The sequence below is a fragment of the Pinus tabuliformis genome, chromosome 7 (assembly GCF_031772625.1).
Source record: "Pinus tabuliformis cultivar Carrire ecotype Pingquan chromosome 7, CPIR1, whole genome shotgun sequence".
Lineage (NCBI taxonomy): Eukaryota > Viridiplantae > Streptophyta > Pinopsida > Pinales > Pinaceae > Pinus > Pinus tabuliformis.
This window is the reverse complement of record NC_142293.1, coordinates 1900503755-1900526543: the sequence shown is the minus strand read 5'-3', so window position 1 is coordinate 1900526543 and position 22789 is coordinate 1900503755. Positions and strand designations below refer to the sequence as shown.

The window sequence follows — 22789 nt, the reverse complement described above, 5'->3', positions numbered from 1 at the left end:
CTCCCTCTTAATGCCAACTTCTCTACAATAGTCTTTGAATTCATTTGACTCATATTTGGTGCCATTATCGGTCCTCAATATTTTGATCTTCTTCCCTGTTTGATTCTCGACCAAGTCTTTAAAAGAACGGAACCATTTGCATACTTCATTCTTCTTCTTTAAGAAATAGATCCATGTTTTGCGGGAGAAGTCATCCACAAAAATAGCATAGTACAAATATCCACCCAAAGATGTCATAGGCAACATACCTGATAGATCAGAATGGACTAATTGAAGAATATCGGTGGTTTGAGTTTCACTTGAGCGGAATGGTCCCCTTGTATGTTTTCCAACTTCACATCCCTGACAAACACCTTCATGATTTAAGTTGAATTCGGGCATACCTGTGACCATCTTCCTTACATCAGGTAAGGCTTTGAAATGAAGGTGAGCAAATCTCTGGTGCCATAATTCGGATTGAAGAGAAGTATCACAAGTCATTGCTCCCAACGGAATTCCTCCAACCTGATAAAAAGCTTCAACCTTGAATCCAAGAGTGAATGCATCTCTTGGGTTCCTTTGCCAAACACGAACCTTCCCATCAATGAATGTCACCTTAAAACCTTTATCTTCCATCGTAGAAATAGAAACCAAGTTCTTTTTCAGATCAGGTACATATAGCACTTCTTGTAAATGAAGAGTTTGACCTTGATTTAAGTGGAGAGTAACAGTCCTAATTCCCTTCACGGGATAGGTGGCATTATCCCCAAGTATAATCTCCATATTCGTCTTCTTTTCAACCAAGTTTGAGAGGGCTTCCTTGTACCCAGTGAAGTGGCTTGAGGCTGTTGGCATTATGATACATGTGTTGTACTTGATGGCAACCCACTTGTAGTAGAACAACTCACTTGTATATGGTAACTAGATGAATCTACAGAAGAGATATCAGATGCGACAGAATGCATGGTAGTTGTGTTTACAAATGTGACAAAATGCAGGGCAGTTCAAAGGAATCAGTTCAGAAGTAATGTACAATGGCAACTCACTCAAATGACAGTTCACAGTGCAGCAGGTTAACAATAAAGGATTATAGATCAGACTCCAAAGATTGAAGAAAGAGAGGTATATGCTGGTTCACCTTATCCAAGCAACGTATATACGCGGGTTAACATAACAAAAGGAGCGTGCATGTTGGAAAACCAAGGTTTTGATCCGAGGTATTTGGTCCAAGGTATTTTGATCCAAGTTATTGGTCTGAGGTATTTGGTCCAAGGTATTGGCCCTAAGTGGTTTTGTTCTAAGGTATTGAGAAAGGCCTAAGAGTATATAAGGAGGAGAAGATCATTAGGCCAGGGGTGCAAGTATTAAATATGTTATGAAGTGTTAGATCAAATATGCAGGTTATGGGCTTCTGATGCTTTGCTTGATCTGAACTAAGGATGCACCTATGTGGTTGATGATGGATGATGGATCGAGATCATAAGGCCTGAAATGAATTATCATTATGTGATTTGATCATGGATAGTCTAGATCTGAATACCGACGCATGTTTTATTCTGTAAATATTATGATCTGGGTATGACTGAAGTCTGGAATAGCTGTGAAGTTTTTAAGTTAGTCTTTGCAGATCTGTACGTGGGTTCACTTTGATAAAAGCGCGTATACACACAGGTTCAGCACATCCAAGTAGCGTATACATTATGAAGTATGATATTTGAAGTTGCAGTTGGATCTGGTTGTTGCTGCAGAGTTCTAGGTTGTGCTTTGGTGATTTACACTGTAAATCTTCTACTCTGGTTCGCTTTGGTAAAAGCGCATATACATGCTGGTTAATCACATCCAAGTAGCGTATACATTATGAAGTATGATATTTAAAGTTGTAGTTGGATCTGGTTGTTGCTGCAGAGATTTGGGTTCTGCTCTGTGTTCTAGTCACTGTGTTCTGTTGACAATGTTCTGAAAGTTCAGATTGATTGATTGTGATCTACTTCATTGATGATGGGTTGTTAGTGATTGATTGATTCATTTGTGGTTGATTCAGAGATTGTGATTGAGTTTCAGTGATTGGTTGATACAAATGTATCTAATGGTTGTATTGCAATTGTGATTAATTTTGAGCTTCAATGTTGTTGGTGGGTCTAGTATGAAAATTTGATGAAACGTGGCCTACATATAGTGTTGTTGTATACCAAGAGTATCTAGTGTGAAAATTTATGAAACTTGGTCCCTGGAGGAAGAGAGAAGGTCGTAGCCTTCTGTAGGTCGGCACCTACGTACTGGTAAACATATTGGCCAGTACAAGAGCTAGGGGGTTGGAGCTCCCTTCTAGTAGCAGCTGGAAAACGAGTGAAGTTTGGAGCCTTCAGTAGGCCGGTGCCTACGTACTAGTAAACAGATCGACTAGTACAAGAGCTAGGGGGTTGTAGCTCCCTTCCAGTAGAAGCTGGAGAACGAGAGAAGGTTGTAGCCTTTTGCAGGTGGGTGCCTGCGTACTGGTATGAGTCTGCACCAGTACAAGATTGTAAACAGGTTTTTCTTATATTAAAAGAAGACAACAACAGGTGGTTTTTGTCCCACATTGAGTTTCCACCTTAAATCTTGGTGTTCATGTGTGTTTCTTATGTGTGATGATTTGTTCTATTATTACTGCACATGGTTACTATTTATATGGTTAATGAAGTACTGATGCACTGATTAAAGATCAACATATGATGAGTTAGCTGAATCATAAATTTGCTGGATATACGCTGGTTGCCTTGAATACAATTGCGTGTACACGCGAGTTGCCTTCATTGAAGTAGCATATAGAAATCAGAGTATGAAATGAAAAAGTTATTGATTTGACTAACTCTGATTCACCCCCCTCTCAATGTTATTTCCAACAGAGGCACCACTATCAATCAACCAATGATCCAATGTATCCAGAGGAGATGTGGTGGTGAGGGCAGAAATAAGATAAAATTCTTTTTGCTTTACAACATTAACTTCTTCATACCTGGAGTTTCTCGACTTCTTGGGAGGACGACCATTTCCATTTCAAGCAGTGGGAGTATTCCTCTTTCCTTTGTTGTTCCTTTGATTGCCATTGCCCTTGAAGTTGTTGTTATTATTGTCATCATCTCTTGGAGTATCCTTCTTGTGAGGACACTCTCTAGCGAAGTGGCCAAACCTATTGCAATTGAAGCATCTTCCTTTTCTTCCTTCTTTGAATCCCGGCTTGAACCCTTGTCCTTGATTCCTTGGACCAACATTGTTCTTCCTCTTAGAATGAGCAGAGAAGGCGGTAGGATTGTTTCCATTTGAGGGTTTGTCTCTTTCCATCATCCTTATTTCTTCTTGAGTGCATCTAGCCAATAATTCATCAAATCTTGGAATCCTATCATTGTTGAGGATGGTAGTGTTGAACACATCCCATTCTCTTGTAAGGCCTCCAAGTGCAATAAGAGTAAGCTCCCTGTCACCAATGACTTCTCCAATAGATAGGAGATCATTCTTGATCTCGGTAATCCTCATGAAGTAGGATTGGATGGATTCTCCTCTATCCATCTTGATGTCTTTCAACTTGTTCTTGAGAAAGAGAACTTGATTTGCATTATTTACTTTGAACATCCCAACCAGCTTGTCATACATCTCCTTAGATGTTTCCAAATTAGAAATATAGGCAACCAAAGGTTTGTGAATAGAATCAACAATAATTTTCTTAGCTTTAACCTCACCTTTCTTGTACTTTGTTTGTGTAGCTGCAGATGCATTTGAAGGAGGCTTTGCTATTCTTCCTTTGACATAGTCCATGGCATCATTTTCTTCCAATGTCAAATCTAGAGTCATCTTCCATGCATGATAGTCGGATTTGTCCTTAAGCTTGTCCTCGGATTTGAAGAAAGATGTAGTCGTCATTGGGACTAGTTCCAAGTCCTTGTCCAACAACTTCTCTTAGTGATTGCTTTTCTTCACTATTGCTTGGGCTTTGTCTTCACCTGAGCTCTGATACTATGTTAATTTTAGATAACAATGGTATGTTCTATGCTTTAGCACAATTTACTTTAATGTTCCTTTAGCAGCCCAATGACAATTTATAATTATATCCAGTAGCAATCACATTAACTTAAACACATTGACAATAAATGTAGTTAGAACATAAAAACATGTGCAGAAGACAAGCCAAGACAAGAGAACACAAGATATGGCGGATGCTAGGGACAAACCCCAATGTGGGGAAACCCTTTGATCAAATCTTCTTATTATTCTTCAATAGTTCAACACAGAGAGATGGTACAAATATCAAATTAACTTGCCCAAAATAGTCCTGTCAAATCAGCAGTCAATGATAGTAAATTGCAGCCCTAACTAGAAAGTCAACGGTGGTCGAAGCAGCTCCAAAATGTCCTCCAAGCAGCTTGGTCAATAGCAGAAGAATTCAACCTTCCAAGAGGGTCAAAGTTAGCCCAAAACAACTTGGTCAACCCAATCAAATGCTGCTGCAATTTTTGCGGACAAGGCTGAAGTCAAACTGTCCCAATCACCTTGAAAACCGTGCCAATCAATGTGGCTTTCAAAAATCGGAATTCTTCCCACAAGAACGAGGTCAATGCTTGGTCAAACAATCCTGGTCAATGATGCCCTGTTTCTTGAAATTTTCGGCCTCCAAAAACAATCTTGAAATTCGTCCTCTTTCACACGTGCGGAGTATGCAAGCCTCAAAGCTGTACGAACCAATCAAGAGAGGATATGTTAGGACATGAATGATGTCCAAATGGGAGAGAGGTCTCTCCTATTTATACACTTCCTTGAGGGTGAGGAGACACATCCATTGGGCTTCATGAGCCTACATTTGACTGAGGCTGACCTTGACAATTTGTGCATGAGAAAGAATAAATTCAAAAATCCATTTCTGCTTGTCAGAATGAGATGATCCTTATATCAAAATTGGACCTCTCGAAAAGAGGAATCCAATGCAATAATCATCTCCATCATATGAGCTGTGCGAAGGCGGAATTTGGCCCTAGTTGCTAATTTTAGCAATATGCCTATTATAAAGTGAGGGATTCTCCCTTCAACCTCTTACTAAGGTGTAAAGATTGGGGTGACTTGCAAGGAAGAGGGGCTGAGGGGACATTTGTTCTTCGTCGTTAATGATACCCTTCCCTAATCCTTACAAATCATGTCTGTCTTCGTTCCTACAAGGGGACAAGCCACCTTCATAACTACAGGGTCACACACTTTACCTTATTCCGTACCAAATGGAAGTATTTTTCCTATTATATCTATACAACCAAGCTTATGCTTGGAGATAAGTTTTAAATGTGCAAATATAAACTAGAATGCCCAAGTGAAATGCTTGTACGTTATGGTTTTCCAAATAGAAGTATTGATGGCAATGCTTAAAAAATAAGTAGGATGAGAAAATGTCCAAAGTAAATTGCACAATAACTTCAAATGGAAAAATAAAGTGGAATTAGCTCAATACTACTTCACAAGTGTTGCATATGATTCACCAATTGTTTGCAAGTAGATAAGCTAAGTGAAATGAGACAAGTAAGTTGCATAAGGTAAATTTGCTTCAAGTAAATGATGACAATGTAATGCTCCAAGAAATATCAATAGTTATTAAAATAACACGTAGCATAAGTTAACACAATGATGAAGCATGTACCCATATAGTTATGAAATGATTCACCAAGTAAATAAAATAGATTAGTGAACAAATCAAAGCTTGCCAACAAAAATGTAAAGTGCTTGCACATAAAATGAGTTGCTCAAAAGTAAATTGCAAATCTTGTAACTTGCAACAATAAGTTGAAAAATGCAAGAGCTTAAGTAATGGAATAACAAACTCGACTATTCTAAATTAGCAAATGCAATGAAATGTGCTGTTGTGTTAATTCCCAAAATTTAGCACATGTGAATTATATTAACAAATTAAGCATGCATGCAAGTAAACTAGATTGTGAAGGTCAAGAATAAGAACATGCAAATCAATCCACCCACTAGAGTCCTTCTAAATGAGGAGGTGGGATACCATGGGAGAAACTCCCAAGCTCCCTCAAGCCAAAATAATGATTTTATTAGAGTTGTGTTACAATGAGTAAAGACCTCTCAAAATGCTTCCAAAAGAGTGAAGGAGAAGTTTACAAAAAATGTGACTTATGAGAGCCAAATCTCCTCCTCAAGCAAGGTAAAACTTGGCAACCAAAACTACCAATGGAACTTCCTCAAATCTGAGATATAAAAGACTCTTATTGCAGCAACAAATCAGCCCTTAAAAAATGTGAAAAATCTTGCTTGGACAAGGGACGATGAGCCTCCTAGAGTCAACAAGGCTTGACAGTTTTTCAGTGATGGATCAGTTGGAGCAACTTGCCTAAGACCTGCAGTAGCGCAGAGTGATGATCGACCTAGTACAAAAATATTGCTGCCTTCAATGCAACTCAATTTTGCAGAAAATTATTGTCTTTAGATGCCCACGACCTCCTTAAAATTCAATCTCAAACATGTGCAACGGCCCTGCAAACGATTTGTTAGATGTTTCAAGCACCTTCTCCTCAAAATCTACCACAAAGATGAGTTAGAAAACACTTCAAACAAGAGTTGCAAGACAAGTCAAATGTTAGTTGAAAATTAATCAAATAAAATGGATATGCATTATGTAAATTACAAGGGCTAAGCTAAAGAGTATGAGTAAACTCTCCTCTTTGCTTAGCCATGATCAAACTTTTAAATAGCAAATTTGAAACAATGAAACACAAGATTTAGAAAAATAATTTTAATTTGAGAATACTTGGCTTGTATACAAGCTATGGCTAACACCCCTGCAAAACCACTTGTAAGATTAGACTATGAGGCTCAAAGAACAAATGAGAGTTCCTTTGAGAGTGTATCAAGAGTGGGTTGGTCTCTCCAAAGACTTCCCCTCATGCTTGATCTTTGATCCAAACAAGATGTTCTTTGTACAAAACTTTAACCAATGATTAGTTCCATATAAATTTAGCAATAAACAATAATAAGAAGCTCTAGAGATTTATGGGAAACCAACTACAACATTCTACATCTAGAGAAAACTTCTAAATCACATGTTAATGCAAGATAGCTCTACATCAACACATCTTTAAGAGTATATGGAAACAGATTAAATCAATACATAAGTAGAAGGAAATAATAGCAATGATAAAAAATTCATACCACACTCAAGGAGGAAGAACACCTCATGAATGAAACCCCAAAGCCTTTATTGTTATTATGAAAAGTGTACAAAGTTGCAGCACTTCCGCAAGCACAATAGCTAGTATCAAGAATAAATAGATGAAAGCCCAGTGTTGGAAAATCCATAGAGGTGGCAGTTAAACAATTTCCCTTATTATGACATTAACTTGTGATGTTTTCATTATTAGTATTAGATCTTTTAATTATCTATTCTTATCATCAATATTAATGCCAAGCAACAAATAGATGAGAACACAAGATGTAGGCATGCTGCCAGGGCAAAACCCCCCTCGAGGGGAAAACCCAGTCACAAATTCTTCCTTCAGTAGATTCAAGATGAGATGACCAAGACCCTTACAACATAGACTCGAGACTACCTCCATCCATCAAGTCAACCTTGCTATGTCATTCTTCAGCTCTATCATTCTTGGCTCCTGTAGCAGTCATCCTCCTTAATGCTTGTATCTTTGAAGAGATCATCTCTGGAACCATTCCAAACTCCTTCATCCATTGTTATACCAAGACTTGTTCATTGAGATAACACCACTATAATAACATCACTATTATGCATCAAGACCTTCTCACTGTATTGACAGCGAAAAAATTTCTCACGGTGGTGAAACCGAACCCTTATCATTGTAGTGGTATGTGATTGCATTGAGAGCACATCTGTGATATCTGATCATACTTCAGAAAATATCTGAGCCTTTTTCCTGTAGTGACACTGAAACATGTGTCTCTGAAACCCTTATCTGAACTTCTGTGTTCATCGAAAAAAACATCTCAGAAAAATGCGAGTTCTGTACAGTGATTTGTGCAAAGTACTTGGGCTGTTATTTATAATGGTTTGATCATCATAAATGAGCCGACATGAGACTTTGAATAGCAGTGACTTTGAATTGAGCCAACAGGTAATCTTTTGAAGGTAGCCGACTTGATGAGGATTCTTTCAACAACATGAGACTTTTGATGGATGGAGGAGTCTTTGCAAATTAATTTTGACAATAACCTAAAGCCTACAATGGAGGCTTGACCTATACAGTTGACCTAAGCATGAAAACCATGCTTTAACAAGTCAATTAAAATAATAATAAAAATTCTTTTGCTTTTCTTTTGACATATATATTACATTTCGACTTCAAGTACAATTATGAAGACCAAACCTAGTTACATTTTCCAACACTCTCTCTTAACTAGGGAGGTATTCATATTTACATATAATCAAAGAGGTACATGGAAGATCTCAAACCACATCATCTATGAAGAAGTTTAGGGACCGCAATGCCATGGACTAGATTCCTGATTAGGGCAATCTATCCATTTGTCTCTCAACAATTTAAGCACCACAATGCCACAGACTAGATTCCTGACCAGGGAAATCTATCCAGGTGGGACTAAGATGGAATCAAGCTTTCAGCCTCTCTAGGTACCATCAGGCTTACTTGTTAACCATCAACCCAAGATCCAGGTGCGTGTCAGAGCTCAATGGCCAATGCCATCCCTCCAACTTTGGGACCTAGACATCAACACAAAGTTCCAACCAGATGCCCTCCCAGGCAATGCTTCACTCAGAAAACCTCAACACCCCTTGATTCGATGTCGAAAGACAACAAATCTCTCTCAATCAAACTGATCGGTAACCGACATGCTATCATAACCTTCGAGAGATTCACCTGTACAAACACAACCCCAATCAATAATATACTTTCACATGTACATAATCAAATACAAACCTCCGGGGTCTTCCAGACAACTTGATGTTGCTTCTCAACATTTCATAGTAGGATTATCAATCGAGTCATACACTTTTCCTTTCCTACTTCACATGTAGCAACATATTCCTCAATCAGATCCCGCTTTCCTTCTTTCAACAACACCTCAAAATGCATTCTCCAATTTCTTGCTCTCACTCATGGCCTTCACTAAACTTACAACTGTTAGTCTTGGTCTAGTGCATGACACATGAAGTAGAGAACCATATCTGTCACTCCCTCTTAATCAAAGAGGATCTAATCATTCTTGTACATCCTCTTATCCTAGGGAGATTTCTTTCATTCAAGCTCCCTCTTAACCTAGGAAGTTCTACAACATTGGAGAATCTTTCATGGCTTCCAAACATCTCATCAGAGTTATAATTACCATCACTATTCACATCATGCTTATTACATCAACAAACAACTTCACCATCTTGAAGATTGTGTACCTGCATGACTTAATAGCAAGTACAACCACATCTATAGAAGCATGAAGTTAACCATATCAAAATCTTACTATAACGGAAGCATTAGACTTTACAAACATAATCAACAAGAGACTATATTTCAACATTTTCGACTTCTTGCCCAGATTTAGTTACAAACCCTAAATCATATCAACAACTCATCAAGATATCAAACTCATTATATCTAGGGTTTTCAATATTCTTTCATTGACATGACAAGTTCTCTCATATAGCAAGCCCTAGAAACAAATCAAATCAATGAATCTAACAACCTTCAAAATTCATATGTTAGACTCCTCACTAGGATTTTCATGTAAACCCTAGATTTTATACATGAGCTTGAACAATCAAAACCAATAACAACTTAATCAACATCATGACTAGCATCTACTAGGGTTTTATGTAACCCTAGATTTCCATCTACAAATTCTCAGTAATCACTATATAGATTCATAAATTCCAGACGGTTATACATACCAGAGAATTTAACTACTACTAGAGTTTAGCTGTTAAACCTTAGAGTTTTCAAATAACATCATCCTAGATCATCAAACTTTGACTAGGGCTTGTTTCCAAAGCCTAGGACTCATGACCTTTAACACTTAAGTCAACACATATCTAGGAATTCATTATCATATCATAAGCACATCATAGGCAATTTAATATGTTAGACATATACCAACCTAGAACAGGCTAGGGTTTTAACCAAATGAACACATACCTAGGGTTTCATTCCTAGGACTCTAAATAATTAACAATGTTTTTTCTTATAGACCCAACCAAACCCTAAATATCTAGGGTTTCATAACATAACAAAGCAAACCCTACTATTCCAAAATTTTCAAAGGTTTGGGATCTCAGACAAACATCATTCAACCCTAACAAGTGAGGTTTTCATGATCACACCGAAATCCCAAACATGACATCATCAACAAAAACTTAAAATAACATTTCCCAATAACTTTAAGCAGTTTTAGGGTTTCAAACATTGACATTAGCATACCCTTAGGTTAGGGTTTTCTATAGAACTTGTCTAGGGATCTATAAAATCAATTAAGAATATGAGGAAGGGTAGATTTATCAAGTGATGAATCACCCAAAACAAGAATCATTATGATTCAAGGCTAGACATAACGATGCTAGTCATGTAACGCAAAATTTCAAAATAAGATAAAGAGAATTTTATAGTCTAAGACATACCTAGAGATGTTTCTTTACAAACCTTGTAGGAAGTGTAATCCATGATCTTCTATGCCTGTAATGCATACTTTCAAGCAGAACATGTGATACCAAAGACATAATTTAATTTCTTAAGTTAGATCTCCTACATAACCATGGAGGATGGTATCCTACAAAAGCTATTCCTTATTTCAATCAAGGACTTCTACTTGACATCCTAGATTACTTGTAATCCCTAGAAGATAAGAATGCATGTTGCAATCTTTATTCTAGACTAGTCATAAACAAGGATCATTGAAAAGTTAAAACATTATGCTATATGTACCTTGTGATTACATACCTTTGATTTGATGACTTATTAGACTAGTATGTGCATCTTGACAATACTTACTTGAATTCCTAGATTTGGCACCTTGTACTTGAACTCGCACATTTGAATTTTATCCTTTCATAGGACAAACTTTAGATCAAATCCTCCATTTGCAGTGTTTGTATACCAAGATCCATGTCACTGAATTTTGTTATTGAGTTTGCATTGAATACTTTATCACTACAATGCCACCAAGATTGAGATCCTACCACTGTGATAGTACTGGGACCTCATCATAGTTATAACATCGAGACTTCGTTTTCTGTGGTGGCACCTAAACTTTCTTACTGTGAAGGCAACTAATCTGTTTACAGTGATATCCGAACTCCATCAGAGTTAAAATCATCTCTGTAATATATAACGAGGTGATATTTTCATTAAACTATGCCATCACGAAATACTAAGAATCCAATCTCTGGAAGGATCTGAACTGTTTCATTGTGTAGGTGTTGACCACTACGTGTCATTGACCCATAGCAGTACACCCCCTTTTTCCACAAAAGGGATAGCGCCTAATCGATGTGTCCATGTCATCCAACTTTCATCATCAACCTGATTGTCATGTTCTAATGTAAACCCAATTTGCATGTGTTTAATGTAAATAATCTCAGCAGATCCATGTCGTGCATGTAATTACCTAGGGAAAACTACTTTACTAGTGACGATCTACATTCTAGGAGGTTTTTTGTCTCACCGATCCATTCTCGAATGGTCGACAAAGTTTTCCTTCAGCCTTACCCCAAAGCCGGAATGAATTTTGTCACTGAGATCTTAGGGGAGTCCTAATGTTCTAGATCGAGTCTATGTAAAAGTGATTTGGGAATAATCCTAACTATTAGGTTAGGTTATTTTATTACAAATTGCTTGATCAGCTAGATTATATTTGTGTCGCAAAATGGGTAGTCTGTGAGGGTCTTTTGCAAATGGGTTTTCCCCCTTGAGATGTAAAAAATGTGAAAATCATGATGTAAAGTGTCTTGAGGGTTGGAAAAATAATTTATCCCCTCATAGGTTAATTAATGAAATTTTCTGGTAAAAAATTAATTAAAATCCTAAGTCAGAAATTTAATTAATTCTAGGTCCTAGGTAAATTTAAATTGTCCAAAGGCAAAATTCGTTGGTCCTTCAAATATTAAATTTTAAGAGGTCCCGGGACTAAGGTAAATTGATTATTTTGCTAAATTTTAAGCCTTTGGTTCCTGGGGTTAAGTCAAAGTCAAAATTTTGAGGAAATTAATTCAAAAAATTAATTTTTGAATTAATTAAAATGCATTAGATTGAAAAATTTGAATTTCCTCAAGAATTTACAATTTCGACGGATGAGATTAAAAGAAATTTTGATCCTCATCAACGACCGGGATTGCTTTGACGAGGATCACTCGAACTAGCCGTTGGAGGATATATCTTTAAATAGGAGGTCATTTGTCAGTCAGTTCATCCGATCTTTTGATCGTGTGCTAAGCAAAAAGCTCTCTTGTAATCTCTTTATGAGCAATAAAGAAAGACTTTGGGGTTAATTTCTGCTGGTGTTATTCTTCGTGGAAATACTATAAGATGTGTCATTTTCATGCATAGATTTATTTTTAGCCATTGATAATAGCTTGCTCAGTCGCTGGGGTTTGAATGATAATTTAAGTTTTGAATATAATAGCGGGTATCTCTATTTATCTGAATTTTATTATCGTTTTCTCGCTCTATGTTGATGGTTGAATTGAGTTTTGCAGGAAATTCTTAATTATTAGATCATTGGGCGTTTGGGGAAGTTTTCAGTTGGATCAGCCAACTCTCGATCCATGTTTTCTGGAGAGCCCAACTTAATATGATCCCGGGCTTATTATAAGATATTTTTTATGGGTGATGCATGAAGGGTTTTGAGCTCGGCGCCTTCTTTTAAACTTTTTTTTTTTGTGCTAAATTGATAAATCTGGCTTTTAAGAGCATTAGATCATTAGATCTGGGAGTGGAGTTGGACTCACACTCGCCAGATCTAGTAGATATGCTATTCCTATGCATAGATCTGTAAACTTTTGGTTTTCCTGACTTGGGTTTTTGGGGCTGTATTTATTTTTTGTATATCCGGGTTCTGGGTATTTTTGTTTTTAGGTACAGGTTGCAGATCTGAAGGTGAAATTTGGTCTGAAGCTAGATCTAGGCCCTGGAGGGTAAAATATGGTCTCAAAAACCATTTTTGCAGGGGCATTAGTTTTGCAGTCCAAAGATTTTATTTTTTTTTTAAATCTGGAGAATTTTTTTAAGGGTTTTCATTGATAAATCTGAAGCAATTGGATTCGACATTTTGATTAAAACTTTTGGAATTTTTTTAAGGGGTTTCTGGGCCACCTGTACGCTGCCTGATTTTTTTTTTTCTTTTTCTTTTCTAACATAAATTTTCGAGTTTGTTCATGTTGTCTACATCCTGGGGTTTTCTAGAAATTTCAGATCTCTCATTCATTTGCCCTAACCCTCCTCTTTACTGCTTGATTTTGCAGACTCTTGTGATTTTCAGCTCTCAGTCTTATTCAATCCAGCCCTTTCGCTGCCATTGAAGCTTCAACCTGCAAATCCACTGTCCAACCTTCACACTACCACGTTAACCTTCTCTGCAGTTTCCTCTACCTCTGCGTACCCTCCTCCAAGCACTGTCTAAACCCTGAAGAAGATTCACATTTCTTGTCCGCAACCCTTAATCTCGCTGTTGTGCATCCTCAAACCCGACGTTACAACTCCATTCTAGCTTGTTCGCGGTCTTCAGATCTCCCTCGACGCATTTCGTGGCTATCTAAACCTTGCATTCCGTCCCTCTCAACTCGTCGACCTGCAACTCTTACAACCTTTTTGCCCACGCTGCTATCATTTGCAACTCCCTCTTCCATTCTCGTCGAGCTGCGTACCCTCGGTCTTCCATCTCGCCGCCGTCCTGCACAACATCAAACTCAGAGCATTTGACTTTTATTTTCATTATATGCGTTTGGTTTAGTTTTAGGTTAGTAAATGGTTAAGGTGTACATTTTTTTTTAAGTTTCATTTGATTTTCGACTTAGGTTAGGCCCCTTTTATTTTTTTTTAAATTCGATTTTATTTTTTCATTTTGTTTTATTTTCGATTTGTTGTTTTGACTTTTATTTTTTAACTTTTTGATTTGATTTTGATTTTTTTTTTTTTTTTTGATTTTTTGTTTTTTAATTTAATTTAATTATGATTTTCATTAAAAAAAAATCTAAAAAATAAAAAATCAAAAACATTAAAATAATTTAAAAAACATTTTAAAAAACTATTTTTTTTTTTTGCTTAAACATTAAAAAAATTTAATGTGGCCTGCGGCCCATTAAAAATTCGATTGATTAACCCTTTGATTTGTTTTACTTTTTTATTTTTCACATTTAAGCAATTCGTTTAAGGAATAATTAAATTGTTCATGTAAAGTCCCTTGGTTTCTTTTCATGGTAAGTAATTTTTCTATGGTCAAGGTGTAATAAATGTTTTAAATTATATTGACTATTGGAGAAAGTTAATTGTTCTAGATCTGAATTCCTAACGAAAATCATTCTTCTATAATCTGTTGCATGATACATCTATCTTAATTGACCGAGACTCGCTTTAGATTCATCAAATTGTCCATCATTAAAATCTCCTAGAGTCTATGTTTCATGGGCTATCCTCATCCATTTACCTTAGGGACTACCCACCCTTGACTTGTCTAGGAGAGAGTCTAAACGGAGTGAGTAAGGATTAAGAGTGACAACCCTTACTTTGAGCGTTGTCGCGGTTCCTAGACACTCTGTGCGACAACAGTATGTACATAAAATCTCTCTCTATGGGAGCACTAAAATATCATTGTGATATTGAAGTCAATGTGACAACTCCGAACTGAGGTAGCTGTAGTGGCATCGAACTAAGATGGCACCCACACTATGAGACTGAAGTAGCACTGAGTCATGTGACATATCAAAATTATAGTTACTATGGAAGCATCCGAGCTTATCCCGTGCCTTCAAGAAGTGTTAAGATTGTGCCTTTTCCGAAAATGTTAATACTATGCCACTTCCAAAAATGTTACGAACCCAATCGAACTTGTTATATCATCGAGGCTCTGTTCCTTGGATCACCGAAATCTTTTCTGACCCGAGATTTACTGTGGAGTGAGGTATACCCTCCTTAAGTTGGCTCAGTGTTGCAGGGGAGTGCTCCCCCCCCCGCTCCCGCTCCCAATCCGCGCTCCGGGCGGGAGCGGGTTGGGAGCGCGCTCCCGATAAAAAAATTTGCGCTCCCTGCCAATTTAGGGAGCGACATTGGGAGCGTCGCTCCCAGAGCGAATTTTAACGCTCGGGAGCGATCGGGGAGCGAACGCTCCCGATCGCTCCCGAGCGTTAAAAATTCGCTCCGGGAGCGAATCGCCCGACGCCGGGAGCGATCCGGGCGGAAAAAAAGCCGCGGACGCGAAATTTTTTTCCAATTTAAAAAAAAAATTGTTTTAAAAGCCCAATGGGGCAAACAAACATTTCATTATCACTTGAATGAGAGCCAGAGCAAGGAGAGCAAGAGCAAAGGAGCGAGGAGAAGCGAGGAGCAAGTGCCGAGGAGCGAGGAGCAAGCCTGCAGAGAGGTAAGTAACTTAGTAATTTAGTTAGTTTAGTTAGTTTAATTTAGTTAGGTAGTTTAATTTAGTTTATTAACTATATTTAGTAAAAAAATTATGAATCTAAATTAAATTAATAGATTAAAATTATTAAATTAATTAATCTAAATAAATTAAATTAATTTGTAGATTAAAAGGCCTACAAATATCAAACATCATGGATCTGGCTATATTTCTTGGGATTTTCCTCTTCTTGGTACCTTTTATGGTTATTATGGTGCTGGAGAGTAGGAAACGGAGGGGCCAAAATGAAGAGGGGGATGAAGAAGCTGGAGAAAGTGGATTTGATGAAAACCCGGTGAGGAGGAGCTGGAGGAGGGTGAACATGACTCTCAAAAAATTAAATAAGACCAAACCCCATTGTGGAAATATGTTAACAGGTCTGAAGCAGGGAAAGGGGGTGGAACCACTAAATTTCATTGCCCCATTGCAACAATGATTACACAGGTTCATACGCCCGTGCTAGAAAACACCTCTGCAGGAAAAGGCCATGGGATGGAGACAAACAAATAGGAATCAAAACTTGTCCAGCGGTGTCAGCAGCGGATAGAGCCAAATACATAAGGGAAGAGGAGGAAGCCCAATACAAATAAAAAAAATCAAGGGGTTTCTTTGAACCAAGTTCACAATCACAAGCACAAAGAACTCCTTCAGCATCCTCTTAAGGCAGTGGATATGGAGGCACAGGGTCATCAGGTTTAAGGCGTAGAACCATATCAGATTTCCTTGATGAGGGGTGTAGGAATGATGTGGATTCAAAGGTTTACAGGTTTCTCTATGCATGTGGGATACCATTCAATGTTCTTCGCTCACCTTCTTGGCACGAAATGGTTTCTGCCATAAATGATGCCCCTAAAGGATACAAGAGCCCTGGGTATGACAAGGCAAGAATCGTTGGACTTGGTCATGAAAAAGCAAAAATATCACATTCTTTGAATAGAATGACAAGTTCTTGGACTGACCATGGGGTGTCCATTGTATCTGATGGATGGACAAATGTAAAAGGCAAGCCATTGATAAGTGTTCTTGCTGTGTTTGTTAGTGGTGCCATCTTTCTAACTGCACATGATTACTCAGACAAGTTCAGGACGGCATCAACATTGTAGAAGCATTACTTGAAACAATTGACCGTATTGGGCCATACAATGTCATCCAAGTCATCACTGATAATGCTCCTAATTGTAAGGCAGCGAGAGCAATTATTGAGGATAAATACCCCAACATATTTTGGTCTGGATGTTTGGTTCACACATTGAACCTTCTGATGCATGATGTTGTCAAGAACAAAAATGCACAATACCAATGGATTGGTGATTTGTACAAGAAAGGCAAACAAATGATAAAATTTATTACAAATCATAACAATACACATGGCCTTTTCCGCAATCACTCGAGATTGGAGATGTTGAAGATTGCGAAGACCAGATTTGATAGCTATTACCTCACCTTCAGGCGCCTTTTGAAGGTAAGAGAGTCATTGGCTAGCATGGTATCAAGTCTACATTGGCAGGTATTAAAGGAAAGGGCTACAAATGCAGCTGACAGGCAAGGTTTTGAACTGGTGGAGGAGGTCGCTCTTGATGGTCAGTTTTGGACAAGTGTGAGGCAAGTGTTGGATTTCATCAGGCCCATTTATCACATGATTCGGTTTGCAGATACAGACAAACCAGTGATTGGTGAGGTGTATGAGCAGATGGATACCATGTTGGGGCAAATAAAAGATATTGTTCATAACAGAGATCCCGACTTGTACAAAATGATTCACGATTTTGTGTGTGTACGGTGGAATAAACTTAATCTTCTACTACATTGCTTGGCGTATATCCTTACGCCAAAATACTACTCTACATTTTGGTTGGGCCAACCTGCACCAGGGGGTGGGATTAGGACCAAACCCCATTTAGATGCAGAGGTAACTAGTGGATATTTGCAAGCATTGGAAAAGTTGATACCTGACAAGGAGGAATGTGCAGCTGTGCGCCTTGAAATAGGCAAATACTTCAGTGGCACTGGTTTGTAAGGTACCTTCCATGCAATGGAAGACAGAGACAGATTCGATGCTCTCACATGGTGGGAAGCATATGGCGGCCATGGACTTTTGCCAAAATTGGCAAAAAAAGTTCTATCACAGGTTGTGAATACTTCTTCTGCAGAGAGGTGTTGGAGCACCTACAGATTCATACACAATGTGAAAAGAAACAGACTCAATGAAAACCGAGCAGAAAGCTTGGTTTATGTGCACTACAACTTGAGGTTGTTGAGTCATTACTGTGATCGGGCTTATGAGGATCCCACATATAGAATTTGGGACAATCACCCAGAGGATGAGAATTTGGAGGATGGTATAGTGCATCTTGAAGAACTGGAAGAGGAACTTATAAGGGATGAAGATGAAGCAGCTGTAGCTGCAGCAGCCATGCCACCTCCACCTCCACCATCCAGTAGCAGTGCTCGAGGTCCGAGTTTTGTTCCTTTGCTGTCACCACCTCCATCTACACCCTCACGTGGAGGGCATGTGCCTTCTAGTTCTGGTCGTCGGTCTATGCGGGAGACTCCTAGAAGACCACCACGACCTGCTTATACTCCTGGAGACTCTCGTGGCAAGGGCCACATGTAGATTTACAGTTTACTTGTCTTTTCTAGTTTCTATTAGACTTTAGTTTTCATAACTGTTGAGTTTTGAGTCCTTGACTCTTGACTCTTGACTCTTTCATATCATAATGATATTTTTTGTAAACAATATATGACTGTGACAATGAAAATTTGAAGTTTGAAGTTGGCAATTATAGCTCATTGGTAATGATTGTGAATTATGAATATGATGCTTCGTGAAAGACTAAAGTTGTTTCATTTCATTTCATTACTCATGTATCATTTTATAACATTTCATTTCATGTTAACACTTAGAAGTTAGGACTTAGAAATATCTAAGATATTACTTCTTGTAATGGTTAACCGTTAAACTTAGCTTACAAGTACAACTTTGGTGATCAATGATGATAAATGTTATATATTGAATTTTCAATTTTGAAAGCTTGAAGTTGAAACTTTAAGATTGAATTTGATGAATTATGATTCACGAGACTCATTATGTTGCAGTTGTACAATGTATTTTACTAACTTGTGGACATGGTTGATGAAGATTATAATTTCTAGAATCTAGATGATTGATGTGATATGGTTCAATGATCAATCTATGTTTTTTATATCTAATTCATCATTCTACATGTTTTTGTTGACATATATGTATCAAAAATTAAAAAATATAAAAATTATATATATTTTTAAAAAATCACTCCCGGATTCGCTCCCAAATCGGGAGCTTCTGAACATGGTCACTCCTGCTCCCGTTTTCGCTCCCGCTCCCGCTCCCGCTCCCGCTCCCGCTCCCAAGTAACATTGAGTTGGCTTGATCTTCAATGCAAAACCTTCCTCAAAGATTGTATAAGTGTTCTTCAAACTGCCTTTGAGTTTGACCATAGCTCTGATACCATGTTGGAAAATCCATAGAGGTGGCAGTTAAACGATTTCCCTTATTATGACATTAACTTGTGATGTTTTCATTATTAGTGTTAGATATTTTAATTATCTATTCTTATCATCAAGATTAATGCCAAGCAACAAATAAATGACAACACAAGATGTAGGCGCGCTGCCAGGGAAAAAGCCCCCTCGAGGGAAAAACCCAGTCACAAATTCTTCCTTTAGTAGATTCAAGATGAGATGACCAAGACCCTTACAACATAGACTCGAAACTACCTCCATCCATCAAGTCAACCTTGCTATGTCATTCTTCAACTCTATCATTCTTGGTTCCTGTAGTAGTCATCCTCCTTCATGCTTGTATCTTTGAAGAGATCATCTCTGCAACCATTCAAAACTCCTTCATCCGTTCTTATACCAAGACTTGTTCATTGAGATAACACTAGTGTAATAACATCACTGTTATGCATCAAGACCTTCTCACTGTATTGACAGTGAAAAACTTTCTCATGGTGGTGAAACCAAACCCTTATCATTGTAGTGGTATTAGATTTGCATTAAGAGCACATCTGTGATCTCTGATCATACTTCAGAAAAGATCCGAGCCTTTTTTCTGTGGTGACACTAAAACATGTGTCTCTAAAACCCTTATCCAAAACTTTGTGTTCACCAAAAAAAACATCTCAGAAAATGCGAGTTTTATACAATGATTTATGCAAAGTACTTCAGTTGGTATTTATAGTGGTTCAATCATCATAAATGAGCTGACATGAGACTTTGAATAGCAGTGACTTTGAATTGAGCCGACATGTAATCTTTTGAAGGTAGCCGACTTGATGAGGATTCTTTCAACAACAAGGAGACTTTTGATGGATGGAGGAGTCTTTACAAATTAATTTTGAGAATAACCTAAAGCCTACAATGGAGGCTTGACCTATACATTTGACCCAAGCATTAAAGCCATGTTTTAATAAGTCAAGTCAATTAAAATAATAATAAAAATTCTTTTGCTTTTCTATTGACAAATATATTACATTTTTTCTTCAAGTACAATTACATTTTCCAACACCCAATGGGTCTCTTTATACAAATTTGGGAGGAATCCCAATGAGAAACCATGTGACAAGTGGAGTTGGAGAAGATCCCAAGAAGAGCAAGTCAAATTCCAAGTGGAGAGTAGCTATGACACATGTGCACTTCAATCAAATCGAATTCCTCTAGCTGGCCCAACATATCTCCTCCAAGAAATTCGAATTCTCCATGTGTGAAGCCAAGAAATGCCACGTGTAGAACAAGAGAGAGATATCTCTCACATGATCTCAACCATCAAGTCAAATGATTGCCACATCTCCTCATGCCATGCATTGAGCCTCCAATAAGAAATGTGTGGGCCTCCTTGGGGAATGCGTAGATCCCTGTATCAAGTGTAGATGTCATGTGTAGTGAGAAGTGGAGTTAGAGTGGAGACAAGACTCCACTAATCTCTCCATTCAAATTCATTGACCTCCACAAAAGGATCCTCCTTGAAAATCGAAATGCCAAGTCACCCCATCAAATTCCTTGATTGTAGCTGGGAATTCAATTTCTCCATGTGCTCAATGCTTTATTGATGTCATGTGCCAAATCATCTTCCACTTGTGTTTTGACTTGACTCTTGACTTGAAATAATTTCCAAGTCATTTCCATGTCATTTTGTCACGTGGAGTTATTTATTTTTCTCCATTTATTTAATTTTTGAGCTAATTTATTGCCACATTTTCCATTAAACTTGGGAAAAGTGGGTTTTGAGGGTCTAGAACTTATTTTTTATCCCTCAAAATGTGTCATAGTAGAAATTGAGGGGGAAAGGTGTAATTATGAGCACACATACCCCATACAACTTCTGTAGACATCACTTATTATATTTTACATCCAAAATTTATTCAAATTTCCACCTTGTGAGAAATTTAAAAATTTAAAAAACGGACCCCTAGACCTATTCAAATTCCACAAATTTTTTCGAGTGATCTAGTTTGGTTATATACAATGACTCTAGACACTAGAACTCACCCAAGGCTTCACCATCAAGCCACACACTCCGGCTTTGGGGTTATGCTTGGAGGAAAAAACTCAATTAATTATTAAGTCCCTGAAAGTACCTAATAATTAACCAAGTAAAAAAAACCTCCGGCTTTGGGGTTATGCTTGGAGGAAAAAAAGTAAAAAAAACCTCCCAGAGTAAACTCACTTGATGAAATGCCCCAAGTTATCTAGGCCTGTTACATGACTCAATTCATCACACTAGCATCACTTTACATATCCCTGTAGGGCTTGTGCAATTTGAGTACAACATAGAAGAAGATGAGAGGAAGAAATAAGGGTTTAAAGACTCTGATGATATAGGAATTTTGATGGTAGATGAAAGCCTTTGACATATCTTCGGGCATGGAGTCTTCAAAATTTTCAGATGCAATTTCAGTGGTCAACAAGACTAACAGAATACACCTAGTGTAGGTAAAAAATGGGAGTGCAAAAACATCTCCTAGATAATACGAAAATCAGGGAAGATAAACAGTGTCTAACTAAAAGCTGAATATCTAGCTAAGAGAATATATAGATAAGGTTGAAGTGCAAGCAATATGTCAGAAATTGATGACTCTTGGTGTCAAATATAAGAGAGGATGTCAATGCTTGTTGGCACTAGAGCTGGCTGCCAACCACCAACAAGGGGGTCATGATACTGCCTCCTCATTAGAGTTGTCAATCACTGTGAAAGGGCCAATGTGTTGGTGCATGATATCCTCTGGGGAGTGGCCAGGGCTGATGGCCTAGCTGCATGATTCTGGGGGGAACACAGAGCAAAAAATCTTAGTTCTCCAACCATATAAGGCAGCAGGGAAGAATCTTTGGATTGAAGGCTGGCTGCTTGAATGAACCTGAGGTGTAGTGTGTCGGATAGGGAGAGCTTGACTCTGGGCTTGTAAAAGGAGGCGAACAAAAATACACCAATGCTCATAGCCAATCTTCTTTTTCTTTTGTAAAAAAGTTTCCTGTAACGGTAAATAAAACAATATATCCACCTGTACATCCTTTGCAGGGAAAAGAGGTTACAAGATCAGTCAACCAAGCACTCGTTATGAGGGCCTAAATTCTAATGTGCCCCAAAATCTATGGCCTAACAGTATTAGGTAACATATTTGTCAAAATTTTATCAAATCCCCAGATGGCGTGAACAAATAAGTCAAGGAATACAAAAATTAAAAAGGCTACAATGGCAAGTGCAGAACCCAAAAATGTCAATTGGGTCTAGCTCAGGTTGTTAGGGAGGAGAAAGGTTGTCCTCCCCACCTGGGATCTAATCCCATTTGTGACATATTTTGCTTTTCATGCTAATTATTGTTGAGATTGCTGTCCATGAGAAATATTTCACTTTTGCTAATGGGCAGGAGGGTGGGGTGAACGGACACATGAAAAAAGGAAAGTGCAGAACTCAAATTATCATGCACAGATAACATAAGACTGGAATATTATGCTGCTGCAGGTACCATGCCAGAAGCCAAGGAATCATTGTCATCATTCTTGCATGGCACTCCCTAACCATCCATTAGTGCTTTGGGATGTGGGAATCCAGTGTCTATCTGTCGTTCCCCTGCAGCAGTTGCTTCTCAGCTTCCAAAATCACGAGGGCCAACATAGGAACATTTTCACTTAGTTGCCTCTTTTGGGCTTTGAGGCTGACTGT

General features: G+C 38.0%; 1 protein-coding gene across 3 annotated transcripts in view; it reads left to right on the top strand.

The window, feature by feature from the left end:
- Positions 1-22789, top strand: part of LOC149256072 (O-fucosyltransferase 35-like) — a 71058-nt gene that overhangs the window by 41912 nt on the left and 6357 nt on the right. The gene's annotated exons all lie outside the window — the stretch shown is intronic.